Source organism: Stenella coeruleoalba (genome assembly GCF_951394435.1).
Source record: "Stenella coeruleoalba genome assembly, chromosome: 7".
Lineage (NCBI taxonomy): Eukaryota > Metazoa > Chordata > Mammalia > Artiodactyla > Delphinidae > Stenella > Stenella coeruleoalba.
In genome coordinates this window covers 110404737-110421928 of record NC_137153.1, presented here as the reverse complement: position 1 = coordinate 110421928, position 17192 = coordinate 110404737, and positions in this window count along the sequence as shown.

Here is a 17192-nt window from a genome sequence, read left to right as displayed (position 1 = left end):
GGGTTAGGGGAGAGGTGATGAGAACGATTGGGATCTGGGGAGCCCGAGACCCCAGGTGACATTTGGGGAAGGTATCCAGGAGGCAGTTGGAATCAGGTCTGGTGACATCCTAGGAATTGGAAGGTTATTGACAGCTGGTTTAAAGTAACAAATAGATGAGGTCACCCAGACGGGGCCTTCACCCTACCTCCGTTCGTTAGTCAAAAAGAAGGATGGTAAGTTGTACAACATAACACTTACATGTATTATAAAATTGTCATCATCACCAGATGGATGGGTTCATAGAAACACATTTTCCTCCTGGTCTTCCTTTTATGGCGCTGCTGGTCTGACGGCACCCTGAGGCCATCTGCCTACCTGCCTGCCTGCTAAGTGATCCAGCTCCAAGTCCAGGCAAGAGCTGGGAGGTCGGAGGCTCAGGGAACATCAGGGACAGAGGGGAGCAAGAGGCCCACAAGATCTGAGAGGGAACAGTCTGGGAGGTGGGGGAAAAAGCAGGAGAGTCTCTCTTCATCAGGGCCAAGGAGAGAGAATTCAAGAGAGTGTGATCAGAGAAGGCAAGGGGGTGAGGACTGAGGACGTGCCCCGGACATGGCAGCAGGGCCGTCACGTGGGCACAGGTGCAAACGCTCACTCAGCAACAAAGAGCTGGTCGCCCCTCCAGGGGTCCCTGCCCAAGGGAGCCAGCCTGGGATGGGGAAACTCGAGGGCCCTTTCACCTTGAAGCTCCTCCACACTGAGAAGTAGGGCGTGGATGGTACCCCAGGGCAGGGGTTGAGGGGAGCTGGCCTGGGAGGGAGAAAAGTAGACCAATACATCTATGGACCCATTGCAGGGGGTAGCTGAGTGGCTGAACGCCTGGCGGCAGTCCCTCCTCTGACCACGAGGGGGCAGCATGAGAACAGGTCACGCCTTGGCCCAGCATTCTGCGTCTAAGGACAGCATTTCCAGATCCTGCGGGGTGATCTTGGGCTCCCTGGGTCTCAATTTCTTTCCCTGCAAAGTGGGGCGGTTGGGCATTACCAGAATGTGAGCGGGACACAGAGTGCTGGCCTGACCGAGCCACGAGAGTGTGCAAGGTCGGCATAGCAAAGACCCACGAGCGTGGGCCTCCCTGCAGGCCACTGTCTTGGTGCCTAGCTGAGCCTCAAGGAACTGCATCTCAGGGGCCACGGCCAGTCAGGCCTGAGCCAGCGGGATGGCACGCACCCACCCAGCTCATGTGCCCACGAGCCGCTCTCACCCAAACCTCAGCCTTCTGCATCTGCTGCTGCTGGAACCAGACCTGCGGGGCTGGGGCCACGGCGGGAGCCCCAAAGAGAGGAGAGAGGCAGGTGCTGGGGTAGGCTCAGGTAGGAGGGGTGTGAGCTAGAGACTATTCAGACCAGAAGTACCTCCTTATCCCTATTCTGATACATCACCCGCCCGTGCGCAGCCTCCCACCTGTCCCTGCACACCTGCGGGGGCAGCCTTGAGTACCTCGAGGGAGCTGAAGCCAACAGTTTATCTGGGCCCTCCAGGATGTGGGGTCCCTGGAGTCTGGGGGCAACGCTGGCCTTGCTGGTGATGGTGGTGCTGGAGTTGTGTCTTTGGGCATCTGTTCCATCCATGGTGGGTCACTGCCTGGTCCTCCAGGCGCGGTGGGTGCCGGTCCTCACTGCTGTGCCGTGGGCTCCGCACACACAGAACAGACCATGTGTACCGACGTGGGGGCAGGGAGGCATGAGCACAGCCCCTCAGGTGGAAGCAAGTGTAAATCGCTTGGCCACACGCGTGCGTGTGCAGACACGCACACAGGCCTAGATCAGTGAACATGAAAGTGTGGACATTGGTAGGTCTGTAAAAACCTGGGGGAGGGAGCTTCACCTTTTTCTTGGACTGGAAGACATGGCGATGGAGGATGTCTTGGACGCCATCTTGGGTGATGTAGACAAATGCCTTCAGGTCCAGAGAGTCATGGCACACGTAGAAGATTCTGGAGGAGGCGGAGGAGGTACAAAGCTTGACCTACACCTGGCAGCCACCAGGCCTGGTGGGAGCTGGGCCTGAGCTCGTCAGGTACCCAGGGGCTGAGGCTGAGCTGGGGCCTCCAGACCTGTGGATGGGGTCATGCAGCATTAGGGCCGAGCCCTCATCCCTTGGCAACTCTGGCCTCTGCAGAGAGATGGGGGATATGAGAAGGGCCAGGCCATGCCCTGGGGTAAGCTTGTGAGGTCCCAGGCTCCCATGCAGGAAATGAACAGCCCCAGCCCCAGTGCAGTGAGGGCAGGAGCCATTAGGGGGTGCCTGAGTTCACCATGGAGTGGGGCCTCCTCGGGACACTAGGGCAGCTGTGACCTGCAGGGAAGCCAGCCAGTCCTGCCCTAAACATAGTCCTTGACCAGAGCCAGCCCTGGCCTTGGCCTTGGCCCCCAGAGGTACAAGGAGTCCAGCCAGATCCTGGCCACAGAGAGTTCTAGGAGGGAAGAAACCCAGGCAAAAGACCAGAAGCTTCCCCAGTTCCAAGAAGGGGGCCAAGCTAGCTGTGGCCAGCGTGCTTGGAATGTCCCTTCTCTGGGAACCCACTTTGGGGTGGCGCTTTGCAGCCCATTTCTCATTTGATCCCATCAAACCTCAGGTGAGTACTGGCACTCCCATTTGGGAATTTTAAAAATTGAGATAGAATTCGCCTACCATAAAACTCACCATTTTAAAGTACACAGTTCAGTGCTTTTTAGTGTATCCACAGAGTTGTGCAACTATCACCACTGTCTAGTTTCAGAACATTTTCATCACCCCGTGAGAAACCCTCTGTCCATAAGTCACTCCCCTTCCCCCAGCCCTTGGCAGTCACTCATCTAACTGTCTTCTGTGGATTTGCCTTTCCAGGACATTTCAGTCCAAGGGGACCATATGACGTGTGGTCTTCTGTGTCTGGCTTCTTTCAGTTTTCAAGGTTCTGTGCTTCTGTTTATAAAAGAGGAAACTGTGGCCCGGACAGACAGAGTGACCACCCAAAGTCTCTTGGCAACCAGGAGTCAGGCCCCTATACAGTGTTGCCCTTTTAAGGGCCTCAGCCTGGGGTTTGTGGTGCCAGGAGCTGTGGATAACGGAAGAGCCCACACCCCATCTAAAGGGCGGCATAACTCAGCTGTGACTGTTTCTGCTACCGTGTGTGAGGGAGAATATGGGGTCAGCATTGCCTGACACTAACATTAGCAAACAATGATAAAAACAGTAATAGCTAACAGTTTGAATGCTTCTTTTGTGTCTATGGCTGTTCTTTTATTTATTTATTTATTTTTCACTGCGTTGGGTCTTCGTTGCTGCGCGTGGGCTTTCTCGAGTTGCGGCGAGCGGGGGCTACTCTGTTGTGGTGCACGGGCTTCTCATTGCGGCGGCTTCTCTTTGCTGCGGAGCACGGGCTCTAGACGCACGGGCTTCAGTACGTGTGGCACGTGGGCTCAGTAGTTGTGGCTCAAAGGCTCTAGAGCGCAGGCTCAGTAGTTGTGACGCACGGGCGTCACACGGGCGTGGGATCTTCCTGGACCAGGGCTCGAACCCGTGTCCCCTGCATTGGTAGGCGGATTCTTAACCACTGCGCTGCCAGGGAAGTCCTGCTGTTCTTTTTGTTTTTTTTTTGCCACACCACATGGCTTGTGGGATCTTAGTTCCCCCACCAGGGCTCTAACTTGGGCCCCAGCAGTGAAAGCGCCAAGTCTTAGGAACCAGGGAATTCCTAGGGTGGTTCTAAAGAAGTGATTTGTAAGCATTTTCTCATGTAGTCTTCATGACAATCCTGAGGCAAGCACTATTATTATCCCCATTATAAAGATGAAGAAACCACAGCACAGAGAGGTTAAGTAATTCAGCCAAGGACACACAGCAAGTTAGTGGCAGAGCTGAGATTGGATTCCACATAGTCTGACTTCACAGATCCTGCTCTTATCACCTGTACAGGTGAACTATCTCTTACAAATTTTCAGAGGAAAGCAGTAAATACAGATTTTAATGTGAAATCTCAACACTTTTAATGTTTCTAAATGTCGCTAACTAGTCACAGCTGTTTTTCAATACTGTACAGGCTGGAAAGCTTGGTTTAACACAAAGGGAGGGGTGGACACACACCTTTGGCTACTTCCCCAACAGCAGTGCCACCCTGTCCACCTCCTTCCTCCCGACAGTTCTGGCCGAGGCAGGGAGAGCCTGTCACCGGGCATCCTGGGTCCAGCCAAGGGCCACGCTACGGCGGGCCACCCTGCACCTGGCAGCATGACTCCCGGCCAGGCCCTGCCCCTCTCTGAGTCCCCATTTCCCCTCTGCACCCTGGAGAGAGAATGTTCTGTCTCACAGGATTAAGTGTGATAACTCGGCATAGAGTAGCGACTCAGGAACTGTTAGCTGCCTCATAATCAGCTGGAGACGCTGCAGGCCAGCGTTTGGGCTGGAGAGGCTCATCAGGGACAATGATAGCGTTAACTGAGCACTTAGACAATTCCAGACACGGTGCAAAGCACTTTCCACGCATTGCCTCATTCAACCTTAAATCGCCCTGCTGGTTACAAGCCTAGGGTGTTTTGTTTTATTGTGTTTTTTTTTAATCGGAGTATAATTGCTTTACAATGTGTTAGTTTCTGCTGTACAATGAAGTGAATCAGCTGGACGTATACATATATCCCCTCCCTCAAGCCTAGGGTTTTAACCAACAGACGTCCTTGAATCTGCCACTTCGTAGCTGTAGGACCTTGGGGCGTTACTCAACTTCTGAATGTCTTTATTTCCTTCCCTGTAAGATGCGGAGAATAACACCCACCCTTAAGGCTGCGGTGAGGATTCAATTAATTAAAACCTAAAACACATAGTAACTTGGAACATATTCAGCGAGCACTTACTGCAAGTTAGCTTCTCTCCTGATCACTATTAATTCCCATTTTTCCGATGGGGAAACTGAGGACAAAGAAAACTAAGGGACTTGTCTAGGGCAGTGGTTCTCAACCAAGGGTCCTTTTACCCTTGAGGGACATTTATCAATATTTGGAGACATTTGTGGTTGTCACGTCTCAGAGGGTGCTACAGGGATGCTGCTAAATGCCGTCCCCGCAACACAGAATTACCCACTCCCCCCCCCCCCCCCCCCCCCGCCGCGAAGGTCAAGAGCGCTGAGGTTGAGAAGCCTTAGCCTGACTAACTCCACTAAGAAGTGACACAATCAGGGTCTGAGCCCAAGCCGGCTGGGGAGGGGGTGGGGGTGGTGCAAGGTAGCCATGACTACCGCGCTCTGCTGCCCCTCAGGGTGTCCCATCTGTGAGTCCTGAGCAACAAGTTGGCTCCAAAAGAAGAAGGTCACGCAGCCCAGTGTCAGGAGCAGAGGCAGGACTGGGTCCCAGGTTTGAGGCCTCCCAGCCCCAGCCTTCCCCCGACAGCCCCTGCCCCTTGCACCAGGAAGCAAGGCTCACGTGATGCATGGGTGGACCCCACTCTCAGCAAACCCCAGCCACTCCAACCTGATCATTTGAAGGGCGATGCTTTGCACAACAAGAGTGGTATCTTGCCTGCAGACCCACCCGTACAACGCCTCTGTAGGGCCTCTGGGGGTGGCTCTGAAGAGGCTGGGATTGCTGCTGGCCGAATAGCAGCCCTGGAGTCCCTGGCTGAGCAGCTGCCAGGGAGAAGATGACTTCGCTCCTCAGGGAGTCTGGGCGAGATGCCCCAGGGAACTGGCATGAAACCTCCATCCTGGGCTGGCTGGCAGGCGGTGGGGGGCTGCAGACAGACCCCTGCAGGACCTGGTGGGCTCATCTGCCTGGCACTGAGCCTCTCTGTGCAGCCCCAGAAACGAGGAGCTCCCGGGAGACAGACCAGAAAACAAGGCAGAGGGACTAGGGTCATGCAGAAGGATGGCCAGGCTTTGCGGAGCACAGAGCCAAGGATGACCCATGTTTTGCTGAGGAGAGGCCACTGGAGCTGGGCTTTGAGGGGCAAGAAGTGGCCCGGAAGCAGGAAAGCCAATTAGAAGAGAGAAAAGGCCAAGGCGAGAGTCAGGAGAGGGGAGAGCCGGTCTGGGGACTGTTGGGAGCCCTTCGGAGGCCAGGCAGCTGGGGAGGCCAGAGCCACAGAAGGCCCTCGGTTCCAGGGAGCAGGTGTGGGCTTATCTGAAAGGAGGCGGGGGACCCAGGGCAGGGGTGGGAAGAGGGGAACTGAGTTCAGGTTCATAGGACTTCATAACCCAACTGCACTACTAGGAGTTCACAGGGTATCAGGCACATGGTAGCCACGCAGGAAACGGTCTTATCCAGGAGGGCGTGGCCTCTGTTCTTCCCCAGGCCAGGCCTCCACAGCGGAGGGGTAGGGGTGGGTGTCCACCCTCTACCCAACACCAGAGACGCCACCAGGGCCAGGACTACGGGAGTGGAACATTTCGGAGAAAGTAGTGATTTTTCAATCCTTTAGCTCAGGCAGTCTCTGTTTTTGGTGGAACAGGTGACCAAAAATGAAAGAGGAAGAATGAGAGAGAAACAGGGTCTGAGGCAGAAAAACGACAGATACACACAGAGAGACACAGAGCAAGAAAGAGAGAAGTAGATAGGACCATTGCAAAACATGCAGAGACAGAGAGACGTACACATGGATGCAGAGGGATGTGGGAGGGGGCAGGGCATGGGGACGCAGCAAAAGAGGGGGCAGGGAGATGGAAACGGGGATGGAAAGGGAACCCCAGCAGAGTGAGGCAGAGGACAATTGCCTGCTGTTGCATCACTACCCCAGCTGAGATGTGAACCGTGCCCAGGATGCGCAGGTCAAGACCGTGCCAGGGCCTTTGCCTGTGAGTGTGTTGGGGCGGGGGTGGAGGCTGCCCTCTCCTCTCTGTAGAGCTGAGCCAGCTCCTCCCTCTTTATACGTCTCTTCCCCATCAGGGCTCTCTGTGCTCCAGGATGGCCCCGCTGAGATTTGAAGATGGAGATAGCCATTGAGTTCCCCAAATCTCCTCTATCGTGCATTTACTGAGCACCTACTGTTTGCCGGCCACTGTGCCAGCATCGCCTCCCCAAGCCCTCTGAACCACTTTACCGGGAACCTGAGGCTCAGAGAGGTTAGGCTGCTGGCTCAAGGTCACACAGGAAGTATGCCCTGAGATAAAATTCAGATCTACCTGCGATGATCCAAGGATTTTTTTCCCACTGCCCCCTTCATCCTCCAACTCTGTGGTTTTAAAACGCCTGTGCCTCAGAATGTGCTTCAGTTTGTCTCAGTATTTTTAGAAATTTTCTTCCTCCCCCTTCTCCCAGGTTTGGTTGGAAAAGGAAGGGAGCATGGAGGGGGCAGAGGTGGGTTCAGAGGGGGTCTCCTCTGCCTCCCAAGTTTCATCTGGATCCTTCCGTGGAAGCCTGGCAGTTCCCCAGGCACCCCTCCCTCCCTCCCCGCAGTCCCCTGGCCTCTTAAGAAGCTGGAGGAACAATTGCTAATCAGCTCCCGAGAGAGCCTGGGGGATAAACGGAGGAGCGCCTGGATTGCTGGCAGCTGGCCGCCTCCCCGCACGGCAGCCCTGGCGCTGGCGCCTCGCTCCCCTTCTCAATTCCAGCTTTGCCTCCTTCTGACTGGTTTTCTCAGGTCTCTTCAGGGTTCTTCCTTGACATGATGAAGCCACAGGGATTGACAGATGTCCCCTGCCTGACATACCCCCTTCCTTCACTCACCTCCTCCCCGGTGAGGCCCTCATAATGCTCATTACGTTTTCATCTCTGAGCCTTTGCACACTCTCCTCCTTCTGCATGGACAGCCCTCCTCTGGCTGGCAAACTCCTACCCACCTTCTAAGATCCAGCTTACACGTCACCTCCTCTAGGAAGCCCTCCTGGGCCTTTCCCGCTCCTCCGAGACAAACTCCCTCCTCTGGGCTCCCATAGCAGCCCACACTGCAATATTCATGGCACAGTCCTTCTCTCCAGTGCCCAAGGCAGGACCTGGCCATGTGGGCAGTCGGTACGGCAGCGTGATGTGTGGGAAGAGCACTGGAAGTGGAGTCCAGTGGGTCTAGTCATGGCTCTGACTCGTAATGGGGCAAATACTAACTTGAGCTGTTTCTCTGACCTGCCTTTTTTTTTTTTATTTGCGGTACGTGGGCGTCTCACTGTTGTGGCCTCTCCCATTGCGGAGCACAGGCTCCGGACACGCAGGCTCAGCGGCCATGGCTCACGGGCCCAGCCGCTCCGCGGCATGTGGGATCTTCCCAGACCGGGGCACAAACCTGCGTCCCCTGCGTTGGCAGGCGGACTCTCAACCACTGCGCCACCGGGAAGCCCTGAGCTGCCTGTATACCTCCCAGTCCTCCTCCTCCAGGTCTCAGCTTCTCTGTTGCTTCCTTGTTCAGACTCCTCTGACCCCTCCCCTCATCTACCCTCCTCATCCCACTAGGAGTGACTCATCCGGTGTCCCTGGGCTCCTCTAGGGCAGTGGCCCTGACTGCGTGGGCACCAGTGCCTCCCCATACGTGGTGCACGATGCATTCATGCATTCATCATGGAATGAATGAATGAATGGATGAGTGACTAGAACCTCAGCCTTCTCATCTGTAAACTGGGGATAGTAGTGATTCTGCCCTCCCATTGGCTAAAATCAAAGTTTGCTTTTCACCAGCTCTCAGTACTCACCTCTCCTGTGACTGTAAGTGTTGACTGAAGGGAACCCAGCTCCCCCGAGGTTGTTCTAACGGGATTCCTGCAGGCCCAACACCTGGAGGCTGTCTTGGAGGAGCAGCCTGAGTGCTGGTGGGGCGGGGCTGGGGATGCAGAGGGGCCAGAAGATCGGTGGTAGAGTCAGGCTGGAGGTGTAGACCCAAGAGCCAGACTGGCAGCTCTCCCCTTCACAGCTCCAAACTCCAGACGGAGCCCCAAGTCATAGCTGCCGATGGAGAAAGAGAAGGGTGGACGAGGGCCACGCGAGATCAGCAGAAAGGTTGGACTGTGGCCTGTACACGCTGGTAGAGCAGCTAGTGCCCCCCCGCACCCAGGGCATCACAGTGCGGCCCCTCTGTCTCCCGTGTTCTCTCTCCCCCACTAGCCTGTGAGCTCCAGAGCACGGGGTGGGGGGTGGGGCCCAGAGAGTCTGCTCAGCTTGCGACCCCGGCTTCAAGCCCAGCATGCAGTAGGGAGTCAGCACAGCTTACTGAATGAAAGCACGGAAACAAAAGCTGAGAATGACGGACACCTGGAAAGCTGAGTGCCGGTGATGGGCCAGCATCCTTGGGTGGGACGGACGGGTCGGGTGGTGGAGACTGAGCCCTGCTCCTACGTGGGCCCCGGGGTGGCCCCTGGCCCAGGGCTGCTGCCGCCAAGAGGAACTGCATCCTCCCTGCCAAATCTGACCTGGCCCTGATAATACGAGTAGCACATGAAGTGGGAGTCAGGAACCAAGAGTATCCCCGACGGTCAGTATAATACAAATATTAATATGCCACTAAGTCACATGTGCAGGACGCTTTGTGTTTTATTGACATTTCCTCATTTGGTAAGAACTAGTCAAGGTAGGCACGGTTGTTCCCACTTAACAGATGAAGGAACTGAGGCTCTGGGGATAACAGCTGTGATGGTGTAGCCCAGGCCTGTGGTGGCACAGACTTGGCCCCAATCCGGGGGCCCCAATCCTCTTGCCAGGCCTGGGGCTTCCCTTCTCCCTGCTTCTGTGGCAGCTGTGGCCCGGGGCTCAGTCTGGGGTATCGGGTTTTTCTGGGTGGGGCTCTTTCTGCTGAGTTATTCCTGTGGACTCCAGCCAGAGGAGGGCTTGGGGCGGGCCAGGTGGCAGGAGTGGTGGCAGATGTGGCCAGTGGCATCAGACCAACTGAATTTGAACTCAGGCTCCGCTGCTAACTGCGTGAGCCCAGGCAGGTTGTGCAACCCAGGCCGGCTGCAGGCCCCCCATCTGTCTGCTGGGGATGAGAACGGGGTCTCTGCCCTTTACCCAGGCAGCTCCCTCCTCCAGGAACACCCTTCCCACCTTGCCCACCTGGGTGTGAGCTTAGATGCCAGTCCTGCGGGCAGCTTTTCCTGGCCGTCATTTCAGACTGACCCCTCCCTCCCTCCCCGGTGTCCTGGAAATCCGTACTTCCTGTCCTCAGCTCTGTGGGGTTTGCATTATACCAGGCACCGCGCTGGGCTCGGAGGGTGTGACACAGGGCCCTGTTCCCAGGAGCCTGCTCACACACCTCGGGGAGAGGCTGACATTAAAATGCAAGGTCAAGGGCTTCCCTGATGATGCGGTTGGGAGTCCGCCTGCCAATGCAGGGGATAGGGGTTCGAGCCCTGTTCCGGGAGGATCTCACATGCCACCGAGCGGCTGGGCCTGTCCGCCACGGCTACTAAGCCTGCGCTCTAGAGCCTGCGAGCCGCAGCTGCTGAGCCTGCGCGCCGCAACTGCTGGGGCCTGTGCGCCTAGAGCCCACGATCCGCGACAGGAGAGGCCACCGCGGTGAGAGGCCTACGCGCCTCGGCGAAGAGCGACCCCCGCGCGCAGCGGCGGAGACCCAGTGCAGCCAAAACTAAATAAATAAAATGCGTAAGTTTAAAAAAGGGGGGAGGAAAAAACTGCAATGTCAAGTGTGACTAGGACGACGAGAGGGCCAGGGTGGGAGCCACTCTGGTGCTCAGGGGCAGCTGCCCCGAGGAGGGGGCTTCTGTGAAGAGGCCTGGAGACAAGTGGATTTGGCCTGAGGAGGAAACTAGGTGTGTCAAGCCCTTGAGGTGAGAGAAAGAGCTCGGCACGTGGGAGGGGCTGCGGCCTTCACGGGGGCTGGAGCAGAGTGAGGACTGAGGACGACGAGGCGGGGGGTGGGGCCAGATGGCCCAGGGTGCGTGGCCACCCTGAGGTGCTCCTGCGGACGCGGGGGTGGCCACGTGAGCTCGGGGTCCTCAACAGTCCTTGCTCAGAAGCCACCTGAGGACTGGAAGCAGGCGGCAGCCCCAGGGCAGGGGCAGCCCCAGGGCAGGGGCAGTTGGGCGTGGACGTGGGTCTGGGGTGCAGCCTTGCCAGCCACCGAGGCCACCACCATCCAGGTCTGATGGGTCCTGGATGAGACCCCCAGACCTGGCCATCGAGGGCCTCAGCTCAGAGGAAGCCCAGTTCACGCCCTGATCTTGGGAGGGAGGGGCAGTGTTGGCCAGGGTCCTTCTGAAAATGAACCTGAAGCCCGGGATAGCAGGTGGGGCAGAGCTGGTGGGATAGCAGGTGGGGCAGAGCTGGTGGGATAGCAGGTGGGGCAGAGCTGGTGGGATAGCAGGTGGGGCAGAGCTGGTGGGATAGCAGGTGGGGCAGAGCTGGTGGGATAGCAGGTGGGGCAGAGCTGGTGGGATAGCAGGTGGGGCAGAGCTGGTGGGATAGCAGGTGGGGCAGAGCTGGCATCTGCAGAGCAGGCTGCAGGGAGATGGCACTAGGCGGAGCCTGGAACGGCTGCCCCGGCCCTGCCCACTCTTTATTTTTGGAGGGTGAGGTGGGTAAGGTCCCTGCTGCCGTGTCACACGGGCCTGCACGGAGGTCCCAGCTGCTCCCGTGACTGGCTCTGAGACACTTGTCAAGTAAGTAGCTTAGCTTTCCTATGGGCAAAACGGGGATGGTCTCAGTGCCCACCTCCCAGGGCTCAAGGGAAGATTCAGTGACGTAGAGCAAGTCAGTCACGTAGTTCGCGCAGCACCTGGCATGTGAGAGGTGCTCACAAACGTCACCTGTCGCTGTGACTCAGACACGGGTCTGCTCTCAGGAGCTCACAGCCTCTCCAGGGGAGGCTGCCCCGCCAGGAATGAGGCTGAGATCAGGGCAGAAGAGGAGATGAGGGTGCACCCTTCTGACTTAGTGGATGCAGACAAAGAGGACGTGCAGGCAGGGTGGGCTTTCTGGAGGTGGCAGACTTGAAGCTCAGCCTTGAAGGACTGATGGGATTTCCACAGGCAGACACTGCTGGACGCATCCCATGAGACCTGAACTGTGATCTCTGGGGGCCGGTGTGGGCGAGAGGATTTGTTTGAGCCCCCAGCCAAGCCCCTCTCCCCTCTGACCCTCCCGAGCCAACCCCTCCCCAACAGGAGGAAGAGAGAAGGCTTGCCAGGCACAGGGGGCCGCGCGGGGCGGTGCTTGGGGGGCACAGTGCGCCGTGTCCGTGGACATCAAGACAGGGGCGGGTGGTGCAGAGCTGACTGGGAGGCGCCCCAGGTCGCCCCTGTCTGTAGGAGTCGGTGGGGAGGGGCTTCTCCCCTCTGCCCTCAGCCTTCCCCCAGCCCTGGCCCCCCCTCCCCTCCCTCCTGGCTCTTTCAGATCCTCCCTGGCCTGGAGCTGAAGAGGGCTCCGGCAAGTCTCTATTCTTGGGCCTTAACTCTGCTTCTGGGGTCTCACAATCTAATAACAGTGAGTGAAAGCACATAGGTTACTCACTCAGTGAATGGTTATCTTGGTTGTGGCCTCTTGGTAAGAATGCTACCTGGATTATCTGGGTTAATCCTCAACAATTTTCTCAGTCCCATTTTACAGGCAGAAAACTGAGGCTAGAAGATGCGTCTGTCCCCCGCCCCTCGGCGTCCCTTTGGAGGCCGGCAGCCAGTGTTGAAGTCCCCCCACCTCCTCCAGACTCCTCAGCCACACCTGCCTTCCCCTCTCCTCCCATCCTGTCTCCCACGGGCTTTCCCAGCCCACCAGCGCACACCCCCGCGGCCCCTGGGGTCCCCTCTCTCACCCCCACCACCAAAGGGCTCCACTGGGGGAAGAAACACAGACCAGGAAAAGTTGAAGGCAGGGACAATACTTGGCGACCCCGACGTGTCGCCTAACGTTGTCGTGCAGGCCTAACGTTGTCGTGACGTAAGTGGAGATTTAGTCTGGGAGACTTCTCGGCTGGCCCTCGTGACAACCCACACTTAACCCGTCCCAGACCGACTCGCTGTCGTCCCCCAAGCCCGATTCTGTTTCTGGCCCATCTTAGTGAATGACGCCTCCATCCCTGAGTCGGGCAGCCTGGGGACAGCCTGGGAATCACCCCAATTTGCTTTCTCACTCGCCTCCCCAGTTTCCTTACAGACATCTCTAGGTCCGCCCCCTTCTCTCTGTCCCCACGGTTCCAAACTATGCCAACACTCGGAACAGTGCCTGGTATGTAGTAGGTGTTCAGTGAAAATTCCCTGAATGAGTGAACAGGTTGGGGTCTTGCCAGCTGCCCGCAGACTCTCTCCCTCGAATCCATTCTCCACTCAGCAGCCAAAGTGACGCGTGGGCCACGTCAGCCCAACCCCATCCTGCTCTGGTTCCAAACCCTCAGTGTCCTCCACCCGCCACTGAGTGCAGGATGGTGTTCACTCCCGCCTCCTGGCTCACAAGACCCTGAACAGCTGGCCACGTCCACCTCCCCAGCGCCCTCTCCCCACACTGTGCTGTATATGGAGATGTTCCAGCCGTCACATGGTGTGCGTAGGCAGCCGACAGCGCCAGGCTGTTCCGTGCTTTTATCCTGGCACATGCCGAGCCCTCTGGCCGGAAGTCGTCCCAGACTCCACCCTATCTGCCTGGTGAACTACCTGCTTCAGAAGCCGGACCCAGCAATCCCACTACTGGACACATACCCTGAGAAAACCATAATTCAAACAGAGTCATGTACCACAATGTTCATTGCAGCTCTATTTACAATAGCCAGGACATGGAAGCAACCTAAGTGTCCATCATCGGATGAATAGATAAAGAAGATGTGGCACATATATACAATGGAATATTACTCAGCCATAAAAAGAAATGAAATTGAGTTATTTGTAGTGAGGTGGATGGACCTAGAGTCTGTCACACAGAGTGAAGTAAGTCAGAAAGAGAAAAACAAATACCATATGCTAACACATATATACGGAATCTAAAAAAAAAAAAAATGGTCATGAAGAACCTAGGGGCAAGATGGGAATAAAGACGCAGACCTACTAGAGAATGGACTTGAGGACACGGGGAAGGGGACGGGTAAGCTGGGACAAAGTGAGAGAGTGGTAGTGTATATATGGACATATATACACTACCAAATGTAAAATAGATAGCTAGCGGGAAGCAGTCGCATAGCACAGGGAGATCAGCTTGGTGCTTTGTGACCACCTAGAGGGGTGGGATAGGGAGGGAGACACAAGAGGGAAGAGATATGGGGATACATGTATATGTAAAACTGATCCACTTTGTTATAAAGCAGAAACTAACACACGCTTGTAAAGCAATTACACTACAATAAAAATGTTAAATAAATAAAGTTCATCCTGGCGAAAAGGCTCAACGTGACCACCTTGCATGCCTCCCTTGTACAGCGCTTCAAACTCTGCTGTTACATGTGGATGCGCCTGGCCCCTCAACGCACGGGCTGCATCCCCAGGACCTTGTTTTCTTCATCTGTGTGTGGAAGGAAGGAGTGAAGGAAGTTTCTCAGTGTCAGTGAAACCTGAGGCACAAAGGCAGCCAAGTCCAGGTACCTGAGCAGGCATCCTGTACATTGACCTTGACCACGAGAAGGTCACTCTTCCAGCTATTCGCTGATACATGATAAATGACCCTAAAGCAAAATTGCTTAAAATAATGGCAATTTATTGTTTTTCCTGGTCTGAGGGTTGACCGGGCTCTGCAAAGAAGATCTTCTGCCCCGTGCAGTGTAGCTGAGGTCACTCGGTGGCTGCATTCAGCTGGGAGCGCAGCTGGCGCTGGGGCTTCTCATCCTTGGCGGCCTCTCCACGTGGCCTGTCATCTCTCTACAGGGCATCTTGACAGCATGGCTCTGGCTTCCATCGAGGACCACTCCAGGGTGACCAGTCCTAGTGTGTAAGACCCTCTTAGGGGTCACATCACCCTTTCTAACATTTCATTGGCCAGAGCAGGTCATATGTCCATTACTTGGGCTGCTTCATCGGGGTCATCGATGTAACTGTCCACCACGGTCATGCTTCCTTTTGTAGAAATGGCCCTGAGTACAACTGAGAACGCTCTCTACCTGTCAGTTCAAGGCAAGCTGAGTTAGTCGAAGACAGTTTGAAGTGGCTTCTGATCCTCTTGCTTTGAATCTAAGGCTTGGCCAGAGTTGGGGCCTGTCCCATTCACCTAGGCTTGGTTTGCAGGTGAGGCCGTCAGGGAGACACCCAGGCCCAACCTCCGTGTGGAGCATCTCCCTTACCCTTGGGAGCCTGGGTCTTTGAGAACAGCCCCCTCCCATGGGACACCTGTCACTAAAGCCAGTAGAAAATGGAATGATACTCTTTGTTCACTACCAGGATGGAGAACAGAAGGGGGTTCCCCTCAATGGAGGGCTTTGCTGCTTGGAGAGGGCAGGTGAGAAGAATCTTCCCCCTGCTTCTCCACTCCCCATCTGCCCCTTCCTCATTTCACTTTCTCTTTCCCCATTTCTGATTCAGGGACTTAGGCTAAATGACCTTTAAGATCCCTTCCAGCATCCCATGTTTATTCTTCCATCATCACCATCCTTTTGGCATCAGGTTATTCTTTATTTATTGAGTGCCTAGCATGTACCTGGGCACTTTATCTGCCCTCACTTGAAGCCCCTGGAGGCCACTGAGCTACCTGAGTTTCACACACTGTCCTTTAAAGTGTGGTTCTGGGACCAGGGGCTCATCATCCTGGTCCCTATCTGAGGTGGTTCTCATGAGACAGTTCACTAAACATTTCCAGCTGTCCTCCCTTATCACATGGGAGGGCCGCCTGTCTTCTCTGACTCTGATGTTATGCTTACTCTGGTCAATGTGTACGAGCAGAACTGTCACGCATCACTTTCAAGTGAAGCTTTAAAAGCCAGTGTGTAAGTCACCATGTCCCCTTTCTTCCCACCCATCGTGGTCATAGAAGCACATGGTAGAATGGAGCTTCTGATAGACTATGACCTTGAGTGACTACTATGTCCAGAGCCCCTGCCCTGGATATGTGGTGAGTGAGAAATAGACTTTTCTGTTAAGTCACTGAGATTTGGGGAATGTTTGTTACTGCAGCATAACATAGCCTATGCTGACTGATACCTACACTCAGGTTCAACACAAGAGACCACAGGGCTGCTGCAATCACTTGTCTAGCTCTCATAACCAGCCTTTTTGGAAAACGGCAAAACATCTTTCAAGCTCTTTCAACATCCATTTGATAAATTCCATGGAAGTCAATATGGGTCTTGGTGGTTAATTGGTTATGGAGGGGTGGGGGAAATGGAGGAGCCAGGCTCCAAAAACAGAAGGAAATCCCCTCCCTTAATTCACCCCTAAACCAGCCAGGAGAAGGATTTCTTCTCACATTAGGCCATTTGGGAACATCAGGGATTTATTTTTCCCCTTCCTCTCTCCCACACTCCTTCCTTCCTCCCTCCCACACTCCTTCCTTCTTCCCTCCCTCCATCACTCCCTTCCTTCTTCCCTTCCTTCCTTCCTTCCTTCTTTCCTTCCTTCCCTCCTTCCCTCCCTCCCTCCATTCTTTCTTATTTACTTTCTTTCTTTCTTTTCTTTCATCTTTTTTAAAACATTCCTTTCCAAAGTTGGGTTAAGATGGAATTCTTGGTAGTGTTTTTTTTTTTTTTTCCTAGTAGAACTCCAGTGATACACTTCAACAGGCCCCGCTTCCTGACTGGGGTGAGGCATCTGGATTGCATACAGATGATTGCTTTATAAAATATTTTAAAACCCTGACGGCTCTCCAAAAGAGAAGCCTGTTGTTAGAAGAGTGCAATGGCTTTCAATTTCTCTTGACCTTTAAGGAAAAGTAATTTGAAATGTGGTGTTTATTTTCTGCCTGCACCGAGCACTTGAAGAATGCAAGATGGCATCATGGTGTCAGTTATGTTATTTCCAGCTTAGAGCTGCACAAACCTGGCCGTTATTCTATTACCTGCAGATAGAATCTCCTCTTCTCCAGGGGGCTGACATGAGAGTCCAGCAAGGGAAGCAGGAAGTCCATTCTCTAGGTTTCACGCTGATGGCACAGATGCATGGTGCATGGAGCCGGGACCCCAAGACTCAGCATTTCCACACCATCTTCTTCACCAATTTATTAACATGTCATACTTTTTATGAGCATCCTGGCCAACCTCCTCACTTGGCATGGGGCAAATGGAAGCCCAGAGGGCACAAGGCCAGGCCAGGGCCTCTCAGTGGGTTAGGACCTACCAGGAGGTGACAGCATGATAGAATGGCGGAATGCAAAGAACTCGGGCTTAGCGCTGGATGCGCTGAACTTTGG